Raw genomic sequence first — 24025 nt, 5'->3', positions numbered from 1 at the left:
ATAATCCTAAAAACCAAGTTTTTGAATTTAAGTGGATATAAGGTTTATTTTAGCTGGGGATGTGGTTCAGAGTAGAGTTTTTTCTAAGCATGTATAAAGCCTAAGGCTCAAACACCAGTGGCCCTCTCCCCAATTTTGATGTGATTGAAAGTTTATATTGTTTCTACATTTCCTTTAATTTCTTCTGATGGAAAAATGAATGGGTGAACAATTATTTAACAAGTATCTATGAAGTAGATTTCAACCAAAACAATCTACTTCAGAAAGTGAGGTTAGATATAAGCCCCCTAAATGTTGTTTTCCTTACATCCAAAGTTAAACTAATCAGAAGTCAAACATTTCATATATTTCTAAAAGTTTTGATGACTCTACTCCCTAAGACTTGTCTAAATTACAAATATACCATATCAATCAAGAAATGCATCATGAAAATATAACGTGTTATTAGCCATACATTTTTTTCCTTAAATACATTTTGTCTTTTGCTCTTTTGTATTCTAATTATGAATATGTACCCATTATTCTCAGTGTTTACCCTGTGTCAATTGATAGGTAACAGACAGATATGAGCTTAGGGAAAGTGAGGTTAAAAGTATAATTTTATATAGTATGGGCCTATTGTGCTGAACCCTTCCCCCCTGCTTGCCTTTGAAAAGCAATTTACTTGGGACCACTCTGAACTTAAATCAATAGGATTTGTTACATTTTCAGAAAACAACCTGTTATCTGCAGGAGAAATGCAGGCCAGAAGACTCTTCCCAGTCAGTAACAACACCACAAATTCCCTGAAGGCGGGAATTTTGTGACCTTTACACCATCCAAAGATTCAAGGACTAAGGAAGAAAGAATTTCACAGGTTTGGGTTCCTTCCTAGTCCCTGGAGTCTTCCTAATCAAATCAAAAGAGAGTGGGACTTTCTGGGGCCAACATCTGTATCTTCCTGATTTTAGAGGAGGGTTTCCAAATTCAGCTAATTTCAAACCAGTTATAAACCCCTGGTTATATAAAAAATTTGCCATCCAGCTAGAGATATAGATCATTTGGTAGAGTGTTTGCCTCGCATGCACAAGGCCCTGGATTCAATCCCCAGTGCCACAAAAAATAAACAAAAAAGAGTCAGAATTAATCATGTCAGGCGTAGTGGTACACGCCTGTAATCCCAACAGCTCTGGGAAGCTGAGGCTGGAGGATCAAGAGTTCAAAGCCAGCCTGGCAATGGTGAGGCACTAAACAACACAGGGAGACCCTGTCTCTAAATAAAATACAAAAAGGGGGCTGGGGACGTGGCTCAAGTGGTAGCTCGCTCTCCTGGCATGCGTGCGGCCCGGGTTCGATCCTCAGCACCACATACAGAGATGTTGTGTCTGCCGAAAACTAAAAAATAAATATTAAAAATTCTCTCTCTTAAAAAAAAAAAAAGATTAAAAAAAATAAAATAAAAAATAAATAAAATACAAATAGGGATGGGGATGTGGCTCAGTGGTCACTGCCTCTGAGGTTTAATCCCTGGTACCAGGAAAAAAATAAAATAAAAAATTGCAGTTCCTTCTGGAGATAGTGGTGGGCTACTCAGTGGCCCATCCTGTATGTTTACCTCTCTTATCTCAATCTCAATTTCCCAAATAAACTGATGCTTGTTTCTTGAGCAGTTGTTCTTGACAGATCTCAAAGATTGGGTGGTCTTTAGGATCCTGAGCCCACTTTGGGTCTGCAGTTTGCTCTCACGGCAATTTTTTTTTTTTTGAACTGTGGCTGCAGCCCATGAATCTGGAATCTCACATTGCATTACCAACTTTCTTGTGATCAATCATCCAGTAAAACCAATTGATTATTTGCAATCTCAATTCATCTATTTCTTTGCCATTTTAAATTTTACACCTTAAAATTAGGCCTAAGTGCCTTATACCTATAGTCACATTTCAACTAGACTTCCTATGTTTAATTAATAAACTTCCTAAGTAGAGTCTCTACTTTTCTGAGTATTGATGTCTATACTAGGATTTATCTATTATTTCCTATTTCTTCCCAATGGAAACACGCTACCATTCTAGTTAAAGTTTCTCTTTTAAGAAATATGACAACCAATACAGTATGTAGACCTTTCCGAAACAATCAGAAATTTTAACAGGAACTGGATATTTAAATAAGGGCTTAATATGTGAGTGCATTGACAAGTATGGTGGTTATATGTTTAAGAAAAAAGGTCCCTATATTAGAGAAGTTAATGAAATATTTATGAGAGGACAAAAGATTGATTAAGCATGGTCATCCTGGTCACTAGGTAAGAATGAAATTGGAAGAAATAAATCAGTGATCATTTGGTTGCAGTTATTATCCTTTCAGTTTGTGATTCTTCAAAGCTACCCCTGAAGAACTGAGGTGTTTATACAACAAAATTATTATTTTTTAAATAATGATTTTTAAAAAATTGTTGATGGACCTTTATTTTATATATTTATATGTGGTGCTGAGATTCGAACTCAGTGCCTTTTACATGGTAGGCAAGTGCTCTACCGCTGAGCCACAACCCCGGCAGGAACAAAATTATTTTCTAGTTCTTTTCCCCTCTAAACTGAATATACTTACCAGATCTTTTGACTCTTCACTAAAGCTACTGCTGGAGGCTAAAATATTCACTACTCCCATTTCCATTGTTTCTTTTTGTTGTTGTTGTTACCAGGGATTAAACCCCAGGGAGCTTAACCACTGACCCACATCCCCCCAGTCCTTTTTATCTTTTGAGACAGGGTCTCACTAAATTGATGAGGTTGGCTTGGAACTTGAAAACCTCCTGCCTCAGCTTCCTGAACCACTGGGATTACAGCTCGCTTTCCATTTACACCTACTTTTAAGGACAATTTGTCTATTTTTTTTCCCAGTGGATTTTCACCTCAACTTTTCTAGCTGATGCTGAATTGTCTATTAGCTAATAAATTTTGAATATAGACAGTTGTTCTCGGTATTACTGTGTTGGGTAAGTAACTGGTTTCTCATACCTCTACATTCAAACTGAACTAGCTATATGGCCAATTGTTTCCTGGTGTGGTCCATGTCATTTCTCTATTCCTGTATCTTAGTCCACTGGAAATACTGTGCCTCTATTCCTTAAAATCTCTGCTTTTGAATTTACTGATTAAAAGAAAAGCTATGGATAGAGTCCTAATGATTAGATGTAGAACCAAAGGAAAGAGCTACTAGGAAAAAAGAAAAACAAAAAGAAAACAATACTGTTCCGTTCTTGGTCTTTATCTATATAACAGTCATAGTTTCAAGTCTTGTGGTTTACATTCTAGGCTGTGAACAGTTAATTATTTTTACTGGATTTCGATATAGCTCAACTTTCCATTCTAATGCTATTGTGAAAAAAAAAATTCATTTTGAAAGGTGAGACACCAAGATAATTGTCTTTAGAAGTCAACTTGAATATAGACCTGAGTAGAATCTTTACTTTCAGTTTTCTTTCTATAATACAAAACAGAATTTAGTACAATTCTAGTAAAACACAAATTATATTTTTACCCCTCTCTGTAAATAATTTACAATTCTAATTTTGTTTCCATTAACATTCTTTTGTTTAGACATATTTACTTTCTTTCTTGTAAGTGCTCTAGTATCAGCTCATATAGTTTATATAAAGCATTATTACATTTAACATTCAGAAATTTTAGACATGCTGCCTAAACTATATAATCATCCTGACTATATTAGAATCATTGGTCAATTTCTACATTTTAAAACTTATTATCAATATAATAAGCAACAGACATAGTTTATTGAGGCAGCAATGACAGAACAGTCAATCTCAAGCCAAAAGACATATGATGGAATTCACCCTTGTGAATTCCTATCTTGGTTATTTCAATATATAAACCTTCTGGTTCCTCTTCTGAAAACTGGGGCAACTAATGTCTACTTCATAACTCTGTCATTTAGATTGTTTAATCAATCACAAACTTACAGAAGCATATCTAGTAGTGAATAGATGTGTTTATTAAATGTCTGCCAAACCTAGATTTTATAGTATGATTTGAAATTTCTGACAAACTTAAGTGTTTTAGTGGACTGCAGCAGTTCAACATGAAGCAACAAAGTTAATGATAAAGAAAAACCAGTGCAATCAGGTTGTGTTACCGGAGCACCTGATTCAAAAGAGATGCACCATACTTTGTACTTTGGCCAAACTGAATATATTGGATCTGGTTTTATAAACAATGTTTTAAAAGGAATAACACAAAATGCAGCCAACTTAAGTGGAATATACAGGATACATATGATCTAAAATTGACGCTTATGAGAACCAGTGGAAGGAACTGGTGGTTATGTTCAGGCTAGAGAAAAGATATAAAAACTATTTTTAGAAGATTTATCTGGGATCAAAGAATGAAGTTCTACACTGCCCTGTTATGATAATTTTATTTTCTATCAATTATCATCAACATAAATAAAATCAATAATATTAAAGTGTATTTATGGGCCTGGGTTGTAGCTCAGTGGTGGAGTACTTGCTTAGCATGTGTGAGACCTGAGTTTCATCCTCAGCACCACATATAAATAAATAAAAAACAAAGGCCATTGACAACTAAAAAAATAAATTAATAAATAAATATAAAAATAAAAGATAATGGCTTTCTTAATATTTCATGGCTAAAAATAAGATCTATTTAGAGTAAAATTGACTGTTAGGGGTTGGAGATACAGCTCAGTTGGTACAGTGCTTGCCTTGTATGCACAAGGCTCTGGGTTCGATCCCCAGCACCACACAAAAAATTTGACTTTCAGAAAATTTCAGTTTATTTTTGCGTTATTTAGCTTTCTGTTGCCATGATAAAATACCTAAAACTTAAAGGAAAAAAAAATTTTTTAATGGTTTCCATCCATGGTCTGTTGGCTCTACAGAAGCACAGTATATCATGGGGGAACATGTGGAAGAGGAAGCCTGTTCACCTCATAGTGGCCAAAAAGCACTCAGGGAGACAGGAAGGCATCAGGGTTGCAATATTCTCTTGAAGGGCATGCCCCCAATAACACAACTTTCTCCAATAGGCCCACCTCTTAAAGGTTCAATCATTTCCCAACAGTGCCACAAGCTTGCCATCAATTCTTCATTTAACATTGGGGTCTTTGGGTAACATTTCCACATCATAAGAACTTTATTAAGTTGTCCTATTAAAGATTTGCAGGGTAAACTGCCAATTTAAAATTCTAAATAGTGAGGCATCAAATACCAGTGGCATAAAGAATCAACTTGAATAGCCAGCCTAAGGATATGAAAAACTGAAGAAAAAAAATTAATAAATTGAAATCCAGATATTCTTTGATATTAATGTTCTCCTAAACTTTTAAATGTGGGTTCTAAAATTTGACTAGTGGTAATTTGACTAGTCACTGGAAAATCATGGCATTCTTTGTAGTAAATACTATTAAATATTTCAAAACTTCATTTTCATTAATTAACTACAAATAATCTCACTATCATAGAAGATATTTTAAAGAAACTTGTTTTAATGATATGTCAAGAGCTATGTAATGTTTTGAACAACTAATAATAAAAAAGAAACTTGTTTTAATAACCAAAATAAGCATAAATTTATTTGCTGAAGATAAAAGGAAGAGTGAAACTAATAATTTAGGCCAAGTCAGGCCTCTAAAACGTGAATATATATTTAAATTCCTTGATCAATTTATTTCTCTTTTTTACATGGAGATTAATTTAAAAACTCAAGTTTCAGAACAGTAGGTAAGGGCAAGTTTACATCAAATGTCCAGGTGACTTACTGTATGTATGCACAAAGCTTGAAATCCCTATTCACTAGAGTTTATTATATTTGCATATGTAAGTTTCTATTTAAATCAGGTCTAAGGTATAAAATTCTGCCTTGTTTAGTTTTCCTAAGAAAACATCCAAAATAACTTCATAAATAAGAAATTCCCTATTACTTTTCTTTGAATTCATATAGAAACTGAGAAATTGTTCATGGAGGGAAAAAAAAGAGTTCATCATTTTTACACTAAAATCAAAAATTTTATGGCTCTGATTTTGCTTAAAGCAGAAATATAGCTATTATTTAAACCAAAAAGCTCAGATTTAACTCAATCATTCTGTTAAACATATACATGTCAAACGTATAAGGTTTTGAGGATAAAGAACACATGATATTTGATTAAGCACTAATTCCTAAAAATAGCAGTTACTAGAACAATGAGAAACAGGGCATACTGTAAACTTTTCCTATGTTCATAAATTAGAGAACAATATTTAACTTTAAGGACCTGTATGTATTTACTAAATTAAAAGTAATTAATCTTATCAGGTTTATATGATATCCTCTTTACCAAATGCTGATATTAGCTGGTATCCTTGTGAACACCCTTCACCACTAATCTAACTGCCAAATAAGCAATTTATTTTTTTCTTTTTGGCACATACCTTTCTCCCAGAAAACATTCCCACTTAAAACAAAAATTATTCACGATAATTAAATTTCCTCATGAGTGATGCAGACAGTGATTTATATAAGACTAAATTTCCTACACAAATGAATTAAAAATAGATTTCCAGGGGCTGGGATTATGGCTCAGCAGTAGAGCGCTTGCCTAGCACATGCGAGGCCCTGGGTTCAATCTTCAGCATCACATAATAATAAATAAAATAAAGATATTGTGTCCAACTACAACTAAAAAAATAAATATTTTAAAAAACAGATTTCCAGTTGTCTAGTACATGATAATTATATTACATTTGTATTGAAAGAAAAACAGATTTTATATCACTTACCCTACCATCAATTACTTACTGCCCCACTGATAAAAACATTCTGATTTTTTTTTTCAGTACTTCCAGTCAGTCTTATTACATTTATACTACATATAATTCAACCACTGATAGTATTTTCTAGACTGCTTTAATGACATGTTAATGTTTTATTGCTAACTTAATAACATTTCTAAACCTTATCTATTTTCCTACATGGGAAATAGTTGTCGCTTTTTACTAAGTAGCTTTTGAGAGCAGGCACATTTAATGTTTCCTGAATTAGGAAGTACTTTTTCTTTATCCTTAGTACTTTATAGGACTACCAACAATGATGACATTGAATGGTGGATTGGTGGATTTTCTGCTTTATCTCCAGTTTCCCTATTTATGAAAGTCAATGTCTTTAAGATCTTTTTTTTATTTTTTAAGATTTATGTATCCAAAAATGCAATATAAAGAATAAAAATAGTTCAAAATGGAAAAAGTGAAGAAAAAGAAAAGGTAAAACTATTTCTGAGTTTTTTGTTAGCCATCAAAATTTTAAATCTTTCATCCAAAATCAAACTTGAAAAATATACCATCTCTTTACTTAATTTGGAAAAAATGAATCCAATATATTATCATTATTTAATTATGACAGTATTTAATATATGAATGCTACTATGCCACATTTTTTGGGCACAAATTTCACAAATAAATAAAAATCATTCATTTATAAAAATCACTCTCTAGGGCTGGGGTTGTGGCTTAGTGGTAGAATGCTTGCCTAGCACGTGCGTGGCACTAGTTCGATCCTCAGTACCACATAAAAAATAAATAAATAAAGGTATTGTTTCTAACTACAACTAAAAAATAAATATTAAAAAAAAATCACTCTCTAAAAGCAACTATGCCATTAAAATAAACACTAAAAGAGAAATGGGGACAAACACACTTAACATATGATCATTATAGACCTATTTATCATTTTAGAATCTATGATTTAGTGGAATTCCAGGAATACTACCTAGAACACCAAGAGAAAGCATTCCAATGATGAATATTGCAAATGACATATTAAAAATGCTGGAGAAGAGCCAAATAAGGCTGTTTGCTTAGAAATTTATAAAGGAGATGAAATGGGGTTAAAAAATGACATCTGGGGGCTGGGTTTGTGGCTCAGTGGTAGAGTGCTTGCCTTGCATGCGTGAGGCACTGGGTTTGATCCTCAGCACCACATAAGAATAAATAAAATAAAGATATTGTGTGCATCTATAACTAAAAAAATATTTTTAAAAAAAGTATATGACATCTGTGCTTATAAGTCAGTCAAGAAGATAAATGATACCTCTTTCTTTTTTATTCTGGAAATTGAATTCAGAGGTGCTTTGCAACAGCTATATTTGCAGTATTTTTATTTTTTGAGACAGGGTTTTGCTAAATTGTTGAGGGTCTTGCTAAGTTGCTAAGGCTGGCCTTGAATTTGTGATCCTCCTGCCTTAGACTCATGAGTTGTTAGAATTACAGGTGTGTGCCACTGTATTCAGCTTCTCTCTTTTTGAAAAGTGGACTCTTCTCCAGTCTACAGTACAAGCGCAATATCAATAAAAAATATTTCTTTTTCTAAGAGGTAAGTTGAAGAAAGGCTATACTGGCTTCTAAGGGACCAATTAATGAACCCAAGCCTGGCTTACACAGAATTCTTTAGGGATTTGCGAATATTTCCATTCTAATTTTCCAGAGATAAAAATATGAAGGGAAAAAAATTAAAAAAGAAAATGACCTATGGCATTTGGCTACCTTTGCAAACTAGCCCATTATTAACTATTTTCATATTTAAATGACCCTTTCTCCCCCAAGAACTCTCACTACTTATGAGTAGAATGGCCAATCTTTTATGACCAAAAGATTACCTACCAACAAACATGTGATCTGAGCCACCAATGCAATGTGTAGATAATGTAAGGAAAGCATCTGAAGCACTAGTTTTCATTTAAAAAGGCCATGTCTCAACACCATCAGGAACAAGAACAGAAACAGTTTAAGATTTCTTTAGAGATAGAGTTAACTCAAGGAATGGATAGAAATGAATCTTTTTGGTAACTCATTTTAGGGTATGAAATACTTTTAGGAAGTAAGCATCTGTGTTATTTAACATGACTTTGATCTATGAGTTTTTCTAGATATATGATTTTAGCTAGCCTGTTAGAATTATAAAATTTATAAATTCTCAAAAATTAAATGAATCAGGAGAAAAATGTTTCTTATTCTAAGAAAGAGGACTGCAAATGCATATATGAAAGGAAGAAAAAGGGACTGCCTTCTGGTGTTTACTCCTTCCTGAAGTTTTAATAGCAAAATGTAAAACTCCTAACAAAAAAGTCTCAAGTATAATTGAATGCAATGTAAGAACAAATTTAAAAAAATTTCAAGTGAAGAGGCTATTCTCTCAATTTATAAAATCATAAGATCAATAAACCTGGATAATGACAATAAAAAAGACCACTACTTAAGGCTAGGATTGTGACTCAGTGGTATAGCGCTTGCCTAGCACATGTGAGGCACTGGGGGTTGATCCTCAGTACCACATAAAAATAAATATATAAAATAAAGTTATTAAAAAACCAAACATTACTTATTTGTAAATTCCTTTGAAGGGAAAAGATTTTAACTGTGACTCTCAGAGATGACAGAAAACTTACCCAAGGCAACATCCTTGCTCCAAATTATATTAAACTAACATCAAACCTTAATGTGTAGAGGACTAAGGGGGAGAGTAAAAAGTAAACATTCTAGGATGAATAGAAAAAAAGGATCAGAAACAAACCTAAATATGATACCAAACTAACTTTTATAGCAATGGTACATGGGCTCAGAATTAATACTCACAAAGTAAGAATTCCTGGGCTAGTAGGGGGCTGTTTTATTGTGGTCTTCATTTTGTCATTATTAAACCTAGGGAAAAAATAAGAGTAAACTTTAAAAATTTGATCACAGAAATTAGAACATTTAACTGACATTGTTGACAGTCATTGTTTTCTGAACACTTAACTGAGGTTAACAGTCATTGTTTTCTGATCTTCTTATATCAGAGAAAAATCAGATTATAAATACCCAGAAGCAACATTTCTCTATTTCAATCCCATGCACTGTAATTAGTTTTTAAAATTTGTTTTTCTATTACTTTACCTTTTAGAAGTTTAAAAGTCAAAGTCTAACTTAGAGCATGATGAGCTTCTGGAGGACGTCATATAATTGCAGGTATTTTAAGTTAATGCACGATCATATCCTGAGATTTCACACACACATTTGCAAAATCTACAGTCTATATATTGCCAATTCAAGAATTATATTGTTATGTAATATATAAATAGAGTATAAATACAAAACTTTCCAGTTTTGTATTTATACTCTATTTAAGTAAGCTGGAAACTGAAATTATATTATGATGCTATGAGTAAAACTAAAGAAAATACAGTTGTGAAATTGCCTAGATCAAAGAGTAAATGAAAGGGTAATGATAAGAAGAAATTGTTTCCATGGTGTCATTACTTGCCATTGTTTCCTAAGATGTAACCCCTACTTGATTTTTTTTTTTTTTGTACTGGGGATTGAACTCAAGGGCCCTCTACCACTGAGCCACATCACCAGCCCTATTTTGTATTTTATTTAGCAACAGGGTCTCACCGAGTTGGTTAGCACCTCGTCTTTGCTGAGGCTGGCTTTGAACTTGAAAACTGCTGGGATTACAGGTGTGCGCCACCATGTCTGGCCCAACTTAATTTTGATGTATCTCCTATGCATGTTTTTGTACTGTTACTACAAATTCTGCTCCTTAAAAGCTTATATACATGGTGTCATATGGACGTCTGATCTTTTATTGGTTAGCACCAATCAATAATGTTATACCGAATATAACTTCTCCATAAAGTAGTTTTTGTTTGTGTAAGAAGGTTATCCATGATGATACACATAGCTCTCATTTTAATAGCTATATATTTCACCATGAGACTGTGTCATAATTTACCATTCTCTTGTTGCTTAGTATTTTTACTGGTTTCAAAAATTTTTTTCCTATAAAACATAAATAAGATTCTTCTTTTTCCATATGTCTGAGTTTATCTAGAGCATCTAGGAACGTATTGAGTTCAAGTCTACTGTATTTTAAACTTTACTATAATTAAATTCTTCCACAATAGCATATGAAAAGTTCTCCTTTTCATATATTTACAACACTTGACAGTACATTTAAGAAAAACAGCTACTATCTATATGAATGTTTAAAAAATTCTTATGTGATCAATTCCTTCATCTAATATATATCTTACATAAGAATACTAAAAATTCCAAACAAATATAATAGACTAAAATTTGGCCAGAGGCACTTGCAAAAAATAAAGCTCGGATAATGCGTTTTTCCTCATGATTGAGGAAATACCAATACTATTGTTACAAAAATGATTATTAATTAAATACTGAGTTTAGTCAGATCCAAAATGACCAAAGAGGAAAAAATGCAAGAGAAGTAAATGGTTTATTGGTGTGGATAGTCCTCCCCCTTTCATTTCAGGAAGTGTTTCTCACGTAATACTCCTAAAAAGAAGAAAAAGCTCTCTTTAAGCTTGTAAAACCCACAAATTCCTGAGCCCTTCTGCCAGAGGTTCTGATATAGCAGGTCTGGAAAAATGCTTTATTTCAAGCTATTCTGGTACAGGTGGTTCGCACACATTAAGTTATAACTAATGGGGAAAAAAAGGGTGTATTTCAAAATAAAGGATTACATAACTCACTTTTTGGTGAAAAGTAGGCAATAGTAACTAATATGTTCTCTGTTACATAGACATATTTTTAAAAAGCTACTCTAGCACTAACTCAGGGGGGAAAAAAAAAGTAAATCTCAATTTATGGTTGAATATGCTTGACTTCACAGTGCCAGAATAGACTGTGAGCTCATTAATTATTTCAGTTAAATAAGCACATCCTGACACAAGTTTTTTGGTACTAATACCAGAGAAATAATATTCTGAGTTTACTATTATTGGCAAAAAAAAAAAAAAAACAACATTAAGAGTGGGTATGATCAGGAATGATTTTTTTTTTAAAAAAAAACTTTATTTTATTTATTGTTATGTGGTGCTGAGGCTTGAACCCAGCACCTCCCACATGTTAGTCGAGTGCTCTATGCTGAGCCCTAGCCCTAGCCCCAGCCCCAGCCCCAGCCCCTGATCAGGAATGATTTTAATGAAGATGACCAGGAAGAAATTATGGTTACTTTTAAAAAATAATTCTATTGCACATGGCAGGCTTCAAATTGGGACATTAGGCTTTTACACTAAGACAAAATGTTACCTGTAGTTTCCTACCAACAATTTTACAAGTGAAATCAGAACCTTAATAGAAGTCCAATATTTATTTTCTTGCAACTATAATCTATTGGAACCATTTAGATGTAAAAAAGGAAAAAATATTTTAATATTTAGGTTAAGGAAGGTCTGACTTTGTATAAATTCAAATTGTAAAATTGAGAACACCTTTTTATATTATTTGAAATTAAATTTAGATTTAATAAAAAAGATTTAGAATATGGCATGACATTATTGTAATAATGAGACATAGCAAACCTTGTAATAGAAATAGAAAAATTTAATAATGAGAAAAAATGAGAAGTTTTCACCTGTGGTCTGCCTTGTATCTAGTTATTTACAACATTAAGTAATATAGGATTTTTAAAAATTATAGCAAAATCAATAAGAATTTAACCTTGTTTAGAGTATGCTATAAAACAAAGACAATACAGGCTCAGAATATGGCCCCAAAGTGAAAGATACACTCTTGTGTGCCATAGTCAACTTTCCTTTCTTTTTCGTAACTTGTGGTATCAGCAACTAATTATTATTTTTTTCCAGTATATCAGTTAAAAAGTGAAAAGCATGAAACATACTATATATACTTCTGGAAGTCAGTATTCCATTCTAAACAAATGAAATTATCTAAATTAAAACAAAATGAACTAAACCCACACAGTAAATAGTAAAAAATAATAGCCTAAGAACTATAGCATCTTCTCTTTATGAGGCATTGGGAAGAAAATATCTTTCTGTCAAAGAATATATTCTACAAATTATATATGGGTACAGAGACAGTTGTGTCCTTCCACCTGGCCTGTAAAAAATGATGGGTGCAGGCTTCTTTGACGATCATTTCTGCATATTGATGCTATTCTGTAGAACAGCTGACAGGCAGCAGCAATCTCCTAGCCCTTGCTCCCAGCTGGAACGGGCAAGAACAAGGGATGTGGTAGTAATACTTGTTTGTTCACTGTTGCTGCTTCTGCTGCTTAAGCAGCAAGTTGACAAAATTGCATGCAACTAATACAGAGGGAAAAAAAAAAACTGGTTCAGGCTAAACCTACTTACCAAGTTTGCTTATAGCACTAGACAAATTGTTTTTTAAAAAATATATTTTTTTCCTTAAAAAGAGATAGAAAGTGAAGAAAAGACAAAATTCATGTTTTGGTTAGAAAGAGAATTTATAATATCTAAGGAAAAAATAAATAATAATATTCAGCTCCTTAGTTTAGATTTAACTGCTCAATTAACAAATTCTCTGAAAGAGTTTTTAGCCATTTGTCAGGGTGAATGCATAAAGAGAGTACCCTCCCTAACTATTCCCTAGGAAATAAAGTGTTCAAACTTCAATCAAGAAATGAAATTATATTTTGTTTATAAAATGCCACTAGCTCCCTTCTAGGTACCACATATCTAATCACCACCATATGTTTGACTTTAGACACTATTAGCAAAGAATAAGTTTAGCCATAAAGATTTAACAAAAATTCCCAACAATTAAAAAAAAAATTTCCACAAGCAATTTATCTACTTTAAATGGGTAATATAGAACTAAAAACTTGGTAAGTACATAGCAGCAAATAATGAAAAACAGAAATAGAAATATTTATTCTGTTAAATTACCTTTAAATACAATATGCTACTTATAGACCTATATATAAACTTAAGTTTAAATGAGAGTCATCTTTTAGCACCGTAAGCAATTTTTAATTCAGAAAAATATAAAGTCAAAAAAATCTGGAAAATATTATAAAACAAACAAATCTATACAGAATTGGCTGGCAAATTTAAATAATAAAAAAGTATGAACAGCAATGTTTTAAATTCAGATATTTTGTAAAAAACAACAGCCAACTTCAACCTTTCATTTTTATCACAATTGAAAAGTATTTTTTTTCTGCTTGGCTCAGTAAGAAATATTGTTAATGGTAAAAATAAATATTTCTGAAGATGACAGTCTAACAAGAAAACTGCATATATTTATTTAGTATGAAAAGTTGTCAATAGAAAAAACAAAAACTAAAGAGTTTCTTAAAATTTATTTAAAAATGGAAATGAGTTATTTTCAGAAAACGCATATGAAAGATACTGCAAGTTTTTCCTCCAAGTGATTCTAACCACAAAAATAAGAAAGTAAAACCAACTTTAATAATATGCTAATGTAATTTTAAAAATGTGGTTTGTAGTGATGAGAACAGAAATTCTACCTCAACATGATATTGAATAAAAATTTAAAATCCTCACATTAATTAAATGTTTCCTTTTGAAAAATGCTGATCAGAAAATATTAATTTTGATACATTAAGTCTTATTTGAAGACAAACAATAGAAATAGGTTACGGGTGTTATTTGCAAAAACACACAAAAATACATACAAAATTGGTTCAATAAGCTTTTTAAAAATTTTAAACTAAAAAAGGTAATTATATCTATTATTTCACAAATCCTCAGCAACATTCTAAAACCTTTATCAAAGAAAAATATCGTAATTGACAAATTGCTTAAAATATTTTATATTTATACATCACAAACAATGAATAATTCCAAGTTCCTTCATCTGTAGATATGTTAAATTACATCTAGTTTATTCAAATATTCTAAAAAAACTTTTTCAGTAAGACAGAAAGAGTGACAGTATAACTGTATTTTACAATGAAGAATTTTTATTGAAAGTGAATTTTATTTAAATTCCTTAGGCATTTAACCAAAAATTTAAATAAATATTGTACAAATGAGATACAAATCTATCACTGAAAAAAAAAATTAACACAATAAATTTCTTCACCCAAATTCTGACATAATGAACTACATCTAAGCTTAATTAGATAATCAGATTTGCCAAATCACAACAATCCAAGTTTTAAAGGGGTGGTTAGGAGAGACTCAATCACACATAAGAGTAAAAGCCAATTTTTATTAACTGCCTTCTAAAGTAACATATACTACTAATTAGGTTAAAGTTCCTTACCCTGTGAAAAGTAACCAAATATAATAAAATGGTTAATATCTACATTGATTCTTTTAATATTAAATTGTTTAAAAAGCTTATTAGTTTATAAGACAGAGTATGTAACCGTAGAAAAAATAATGATGATGCTAAATTGTTGTGTCCAAATAATAAGTTCTGACACTTTTAAAGATCACAATTCAAATTCTCTAAATTAGGAACAGCTCTGTGATTTATATCTTTATCTACAATACAAACTCATATACTGTTGGCTTTTCCTGAAACTCATTAAAGCCATGTCAAATATAATGGATTGAAAATTACAAATTAAACTGGTATAAACATTTTTCAGTTTCATCTTTATTCTCTCTAACCTGGAAAACACTGGTTAAGTGAGATGGGAAAATTTTATTTCTATTTGTCCAATTAAAAATAAACTGCTTCTTTATAATATTCTAAAACCAAAGGTACGAAGACATTCTTTATTTTTTATTTATCTCCAACAACCACTTTACAGTATGATGCCACCAATATAAAAGTACCAGAACTTCTAAACTGATTTTTATTAAAATGTAACATTTTATTTATTCTGTTAATATTCACATTCCTGAATTTTCTAACATCTAATAATACAAAAAAATCAAATTTCAGTTTTTGGTATTTTGATAAGTATTACAATGTTCAAACATTCTTAAACACATCAGAGAATGTTTTAAAATTTTTACACTGTTTAAATTTGAAGCAGTTCTATGATCATAATCATAATTAACTTACTCTAAGACCAAATTACTTTTTCTTATAAAAACAAACTTTTGGGATTTCTTGTATCTGAAGTGTATAAAGTAAATACTTTTTACATGAAAAAATTTAAAGAAAAATTGTAGTATGTTGTATTTTAGTAACTATTTAGCAAATAGCATTAAAAAAATTTATATATATAACTAACCAAGTAATACTTAGTAAAACTGTTCACTGTTCAGTAAGTTCATTTTCACTATACCAGGTTACAATTTAGATAACAAAATTGCATTAGCTAAATACTATATGAATTTTTCAACTAACGCTGTAAAAATCAAAGAAAATAAATATGCCAGAAAAATGGTTCTGGGATAAAGTATTTTGGAGGTTAAGACAAAAGTCATTGGAGGTTTAGGTATTCTACAATTTTATTAAAGAGGTTGCAACTTTTTATATGAACAACTAATAATCAGAGTATCTATGAGTAAGATACTAGTTTCTGCTTAAGAAAGTGAGTTTTTCAGTTTCAGCCAAATTGCTACTTTTGATTAGGATAGTACTTGGAAATTTTAAATTCTCTTATTTAAAATATTCTCATTAATCTTATCTAAAACTGTCTCTCTACCTGTTAAAAAAGCCAAACATCAAATTTCATTTGACTTAAACCCTCCATTTTATAAGAAAAGTCTACTACAAATTTAATTATTATACACACTGTAATAATATTCTTGAGAAAAAAGTTATTATATATACTTATGTTGGGAATAAATAAAAGAATTAGATCTTAATACAATACCATGAGAATATAATCTATATTTAAAAATCTGGAGTTTAATAAGCAAGACAACTTAATATGGGTCACTTCACATGATAATTTCTTTTAATTCTTTATTTACTGATTTTAGTTTACCCCAAAGTTTTAATGTTACCATTTGACAAGTCCAATTACATTGCAAATATATAAAATTATATGCTTTTAAAATATGTTATTATACCTTAATCTCCTATCATGTTCCAAAGCGTTATGTGTGTATTCAATCAAAGAAGTTAGGTTGTTTTCCAGAATTGGCTCTTTCCTAAAGGTCAAAACCTGCAATAAAAATGTCATGTATTATAGCATGAAGACATTGAACAGATTTGTTTCCTTCAGTTCCACAACTGATCCCTGAACACAAAGGTAATGTTTTCAAAATGATCCCAATCCTGCCAATGTTCAAAGAAGTCCCAACAGGAATATGATATTTTTAAAACAGAAATAACTTGATTATAAACACCTGTGATATGCTTTATTATCTGAAGCTTCTTCAAAGAAGTCAGATTAATATGTTTCTGTTTTCATTTCTCTTTAGGGCATTCACTTTCAAAGAGGTGTGAATGAGTTTATGTATGTAGATATCTGTGAAGGATTGGTAAAGGGGGACTTTTTAAGGAAAATATCAGAAATATAGTTTGTGTTTCTAAAACTCAAAATCCACACAATTTAAAAAAATTACTAAGACATAGGGACAAAAGTTAACTACCTTTTCCCTCAAATTGTCAAATGTATTAATAATTATTGAAAGTGCCATTATGTTAAATTTTAGTCTTTTGCCAAACCTGAGCGAATAATAACATTTCCAAACATTTCAATACATTACAGTTTTAACAATTTGAAATTTAGAATTTATTTTAAAAATAAACAAATATTTATAATAAATGGACCACTTCTAGATCACATAGTTTTTAATGTTTCCAAGTATAAATGAGATGTAACAATGTATATAAGTAGTTTTGTCATTTTGTTGCACCTTTCTGAATCTTAATGAGTAAGAGGCAATTTCTACATAGTATTAGAGATAGTTTTCTATATTTGAGTACTCTTAAAAATTAAGGTATCTTAAGTTTAGAAATTATAGAAGGAAAATAGTAAAAACCTAAATGTTAAATTTTAAACACTGTAATATAAGTTTTTAAATAGTAGTGAAACAAAAAAATACTAGATAATAAGGAACAAAAGAGGTTTGGATATAAAGATAAATTTTGAACCAAATGTGTGATTAAAAAAAAGGTGATTATTAAAAAAACCTTCAAATAGTAAAACTAAAATCTATTATAGCTTATTATTTATATTTAGAAACAACTATAAGTCTTTTCAGTGCAAACATTCTTTAGTCAAATGACAGGTTAAGTAAAAGTGTATTAAATTTCTCATAACTCAATTCGAAATAATTAAGTATAAAACTCCAATATGTATGTATGTATGCATTTAATATATTGATTCCAATGTTTGAAACTTCTTTTTCTAAAAGGAAGAGCCTTTAAATCATTTCTAATTCAGGAAAAACAAAAAAAAAATCCTAGCCCCTTCCCATATCCTACCACAGTCATTTATATAAGCAAACAATCAGGTGATATATTCACAAATATTAGTAATATGATATTCTAAAATTAATGTTGTGACTTTCATTAACACAACCACTTTAAAATTCATTTAAAACTGTTACCTGTTATTCTTAAAATTAAATTCTCAATCTCACTTTCAATACTTATTTGAAATACAGTAGTATTTTATTACTGATTTCCTCTGGCCTTATGAGATTTTGGGCCACAAAATTTTTAAAAGTCTTAAGTTTTAGTTCTACTTATAGGCCGGCCAAAATTAGTTGCAAAGCACAAGCCTAAGTTTGTTCAATTAAAAAAAAAAAAGACAAAACTATATCTATATTTTGACAATTCTTTCTAAGATGTGTGTTCTAGTTATAAATAGACCAATAACCTGTTTCTCCTAAAAGGGGTTAAAAATAAATCAATGTGGGAATTAAATGTCATTAAACAAAAGAAAAAAAAAGCAAGAGCCATTTTGGGTCAGTACTATTTTAAAATTAGAGACAAATTTACAATGTAATTGGTGAAAGCTTATGTGTCATATATCAGAAATACCTAATATTTCTGGGGAATTTTTTTCTTTTTGTAAACCAAAATCAACTGACCAATATTTTTGGATTGAAGTATTTTGTGACATCATGAATAGTTACTAAATACGAATAAATAAATAAATAAATAAAATATACACAAGACTTCATAAAACAAAACATAAGGGATCCAAAATATTACAACTACTTTGCAATTTTCATCCTTACTTGTCAATCCTGATAAACATTAAAACTGATATTAATCTGATTAGAAAACATGTAGTGTTACATACAAATACCTGAGGCTACATTTTGTAAACACACAATGAAGACAAGTTAACAGCATTAAAAAAAAGTCTAAAGTTAGACTTTTACTTGAATTTTTAAAAAACAGTATATAAATGGCAAATAAATGAAACAGGAAGGCTGGTACCTTTTCTTGTTCCCTTCTCCCCACAGTATGTAAATCCAGTATTGAAAAAAGATGAGCTATTGTAGCAGTACCATTTTCCATCATTTTTTTCTATGGTAGCAAATGATTTTTGTATTTCTTACAATAGCGCACATACGCTCGCACACTCACAGAACTATCTTTTTATAGAAAAAAGGGATAACTGCATATAAACATTAAAAATACATACCAGTTGGAACTCATGTTCACAAATCTAAAACTAAAATCTTCCTCTTATCTAACATCACAAGAAGGGAAAATACTTCGAAGGCTGTGAATTTTAGTTAGGCACTAGTGTGTTCTAAAGCTTTAAGTATTTTAAAGAAAAGAATCCATCACTTATTTTAAAATCACACAAAACAATCCTTCACTCATCATCCTCAAAACAAACAAAATCCCATAAACCAAATCACAAAAAAAAAAAAAAAAAAAACAAGTGGCTAAACTTAATCAGACTGATGGAATTTAAAACCTCCCCAAAACACTCTACCAGTCACAATATTTGAATGAAAATTAAAATAAAAAAATCAGTAAAAAGTAAAACCTACCAGTCCTGGGTGATATAATTATATTTAAAACAGAAATGACATCTACAATTTCATTAAATCCAATTTTATAGAGGATGATTAATTCTTTTTATGAAATATTCATGAAATGATCCAAAATAAACACCTTTGAAAAAAGGTAATGAATATGGATGCATTCAGTTATCACAATTATTAAACTCAGCTACACCACTTATTAATGTAAATTATATTTAAAGTCCTACAGAGATTTGTCATGTTTTCATTTTAATATTTTCTAACAATACGTATTTTGAAAATGCAAACTATAAATTTCAACAACTATTCATAAAATTATATAAATGTCTGTTAAATTTTTAAAAATTCTCTTTAAAAACATCTACAACTGTTTATCAGCGAGTTTATAGCTTTTCTTTGAAAAACCACACCAACTCTTATCAAGATGCAATTAAATGGAATGACAAGTTTGGTAATAAATAGAAATATGTTGATGGCTGCCTCGAGCAACATTAAACAAAATCAACGAAAAACCAACCAAATAAAAACAACCACACTGATGCATATATTTCTTTGTAATGAATTTATCAATGGAATGCAATAACATACGCACCTGTACATACTTACCTGTTGTATCATCTAACTTAAGAAACATTAATGTCTTGTAAATTAAAAATTTAAGTCTTCTACAATGGCTGAATTAGCTAAATATATATATATATATATATATATATATATATATATATATATATATTAAAACAGAAGTTAAAAGTTTTAAATATATCCAATTCTTATGGGAAATGTGGAAAAGATCATGTAGCATTTTAAAAAATTAGTTTTTTCATCAAAATAAAAGAAACGATTCTCCCGTCATCTGCATCCAACAATTACAAGTAGTTTAAGATGAAACTTTTTTATCAAAAGAAAAAAAACCCCAACACCACAAAAACCTAAATCCTTCACTCAGTTTTTAACCAATAAAAAACAGGGGCAAATATATGTCTTGCAATTTCTGTCAGCAGAAATTCAGTTTTGCGAAAATAGCCTCTTCAGTTTTACTTTTCATATACATTTCAGAGCCACCCGAAAGCCTTTAGTGGGAGAAGAAAATGTTAAACACCAATTTTTATTTAAATTCCCCGTTTTAACGTTTTCTAACTATTTCCATGGTTCTCCAACTAAAAGTATAATTTTTCAGTAGGTCGAGAATTATAATCCAGAGTTCAATATTCAAACCCCCCAGTCCCGCTTCCTTCCAGCCAATCAGGGGATAAGAAGTCGGGTGTTTGGGGAGCTCCGTTAAACAGTTTGAAAAACATCACATTGCTCTATCCTATTCTCCATCGGGAAAGGTTCTAAGCGAGGGCGGGTCCCTAATCTTCATTGAAATATACGAAATCAATCGTTCTATTAATTACAGAGGGGAAAACTTTAGGCTGGCTGTCCTAAAGTGATACTGCGGTTCCCAAGAAGTTTTATTCCTCTTTGCAAATAACTGAATAGCTGCTACAAAAATCATCTCCAGAATATTTGCAACCCAGTGCGCGGCGCGCCCCACACGCAAAACATCACACAAGCAAAGGGATTTTAATCTAAGTGTGCCTCATTGTGGAAAAAGAATTCAAGATCTAATAGAATTTTTACAGAAGTTATTATCTCTAAAGTATTACCTAAAGTTAAAGCCGTCAATGGCTTGCTTTATTTAAGAGCTGTCGACTAGAGGTTGATAAAAACAAATAGATAAGGGGGAAAAAAACACTGAAGGGAAAGACCAACAACCCCTCTCTCCTCCGCCTCAGTTCCCAAGAAAAGGTGGGGATTGCAAAATTACCGTTAAGTTGCCCTGGTAAAGAGTTTTCCGGAGAATACCAGTATGGTTTCACAGATTGCTTTTTTCCCCTTCGGATGTTTCAAGGACTGGAGAAGGAAAAAGTCTTCTAAGAAGAGTGCGACTTAGAGAAGGAAATAGTCAGGAGAAGGAAATTGCTAGCTCGCAGCCCCATCTTTCATCTCACCCCAACACCCCTCCCCCTCGAGGAAGGACAACGTCGCGAGAGTAAATAACAAAAATCCGAGCCAGAAGCGAAAGTCCCAGCATCTTTGCTAGGAGCCCGCTACCACCTCCGAAGCCTGCCCCGACCGCCCGGAGCCCTGCTCGCGAGCTCGGGGCGCGGCAGTCCGACCCCTCTCTAAGAAGACCGCACCGGGACGTCGCGCGGGGGGAGCGCGGCCCGGGCTGACTCCTTCCTAGGGCACCTCACGTTTAAGCGTCAAAAGACGACAACATGCATGGCTGGGTGCCGAGGACTAGGCGGGGGCACTATGGGCCACCACCCACCGAAGGCACCCGTACTCTGGGTCCTGAATTTTCCGTCGACTCAAGTTTCTCGTTAGAAGACGGCCTTCAGCGGACAGGGAAAACTACGGGAAAAGGCGGCTCTGTTCGGAAACGGGGGAGGGGCGCGCGTCCCCTCCTGTCAAGGAGTCGCGGCCCTGCCGAGACCCCGCGGCGCCCTGTCCCCGGCCCCGGGCGGGGGGTCTTGCTGACAGGTCGGCTGGGCGGCGGCTGCTCGGCCGCAGCCGTCCCGGTCCCGCTCAAACTACAGCTCCCCTCCCCCCCAGCTCCGTCTCACCGCGCTCCCGCCACATTCCGCCGCCACCGCCCACTCGCAGGCGCCCAAGTCACCCAAAATCCTATCTCCTGGAATTTTTCACGTTTAAAGTGAGGGTTAACCCAGCGCCCACTCCCTGGACTCCTCAACGCCTGCCGGTCCCACCACTGCCACCTTCCGAGTCCCGTTCTACTTCAAGCTCTTACCCACTGCGTCAACCCTGGCGAAGCTTCGCGGATTGTCTTTTGCTCCAAGTTATTTTTGGTGATTTTTTTTTTTTTTTTAGTGGTTTTTCGGCGGAGCGCTAGTGGTACTATACTTTCAGACAGGTTATCCCGTCTCTCCCGCTAGATTGATGAGATCAGGCATCACTCGAAAATGGCGCCGAAAGCGCTGAGGCTCTTCATTCAAATTCGTTAGAGCCAACCCCGCCGCCCCGGGGCATGCCGGGAACGCGGGCTGCCTCCACAGCTGTCAATACCACCTCTTACCACCCCCTTGTCCCGACATTTGCGCATGCGTAAACTCCTACCCTCATCCCCTCCCTTACACACACCTTGTACATGCGCAGACGCATGGTTGTTCGCAGCTCACACTTAGCTTCCTCGGCTGCCGTTCTCTTGCGGCTTTTCTTGCGCGTGCGTGCAGCGCCTTTGTACGGCCGTGGACTGGAGTGACCTTACAGACTGTGGGCCCGAGAGTCCACAGATGCTTGTCAGGAGACAGGCAGTCAGTCTACCGTTGGAGGTAAACAAATTAGGGTCCAGCTTAGGCTAGAAGAAAAACGTCTTGCTAAACTACGGACAACGGAATGTGCCTCTTGAGATCATGTGTTGGATACACGTGTACTTAAAACAGCCCCGCCGCTGTGTAGAGCTCTTGCTGTAAGCCAGAGCTTTATCAGAGCTATTGCACTTAAGCCACGGGACAGCCTCACGAGGTAGGAACTGTTATTATTCTCGGTTAAGACCAGGAAACCAATGATTGGGAACGTTAAATAATCTGCCGGAGGTAGCACAGGTACCAAACACGTGGATGAGTCCGCGTCTGTCAGATTCTGGAACTCGGGCCACTTAGCACTGTAGGATCCAATCCGAGTACACAGGAGGCGTGGTTTTCCGTCCCCTGTGGTGTGTGTGTGTGTGCGCGCGCGCACGCCCCAGCCTGGAGTTAATGATTACTTAAGTTTGCTGGAGCCCTTCTCCGCCCTAGGGTGCTTGTTACTAAGCCATTTTCATCAAATCCAGTTTTTCTTACCACCTTACTTGTCCGTAGACTTTCAGTTCTGTTTTGGAGATAGGAATGGGCAGTCTTTGGATGTCATTTAGAATGATGTTTTTATAATGGCGTGTTAAATTACTGAATCCAGCAGAGACGGGTTCCCGTTGTGCAACGCAACGCAAAAAAAAAAAAAAGTAGTAAGTCACCACGTATTGACTGTACTCCTCACTGTGCTGAAAAAACGCTTTCTGGATTAAGCTCCTTTATTACTTAAAACAGCCCTATGAAGTAGATATTATCATCATTTTGCAGATTATGACATACACTCATATTAAGAAATCTGCCCCAAAGTCTTACAACTAAGTAGAAGTAAAGACTCATGCAAACCCGTGTCCATCTTCAAAAACTGGACGCTATGATAGGACAATAAATGATACTAAAATTGTCAATATTTTAATATCTTCCTTAAAAATATCATCTAATCATTTTCTTGGGAGATTTATCATACTTGACATCAAGCTGGTTAAGATGAAACAAAACCAACTAACTGTTCTTATGATTGT

The 24025-nt window shown here is 33.0% G+C and overlaps 1 long non-coding RNA gene across 1 annotated transcript in view; it reads right to left on the bottom strand.

The window, feature by feature from the left end:
- Nucleotides 1-22601, bottom strand: part of LOC113186258 (uncharacterized) — a 31123-nt gene extending 8522 nt beyond the window's left edge. Inside the window, exons 1-3 of the long non-coding RNA XR_003301259.2 lie at nt 22448-22601; nt 16762-16856; nt 9623-9688 (exon numbers count right to left, since the gene is read on the bottom strand). This is a non-coding gene — a long non-coding RNA (uncharacterized LOC113186258). The remainder of the gene's footprint in view (nt 1-9622; nt 9689-16761; nt 16857-22447) is intronic.
- Nucleotides 22602-24025: the final 1424 nt, after the last annotated feature.

The sequence above is a fragment of the Urocitellus parryii genome, chromosome 2 (genome assembly GCF_045843805.1).
Source record: "Urocitellus parryii isolate mUroPar1 chromosome 2, mUroPar1.hap1, whole genome shotgun sequence".
Lineage (NCBI taxonomy): Eukaryota > Metazoa > Chordata > Mammalia > Rodentia > Sciuridae > Urocitellus > Urocitellus parryii.
The sequence above is the reverse complement of the archived record's forward strand: the minus strand, read 5'-3'. Positions and strand labels throughout refer to the sequence as shown.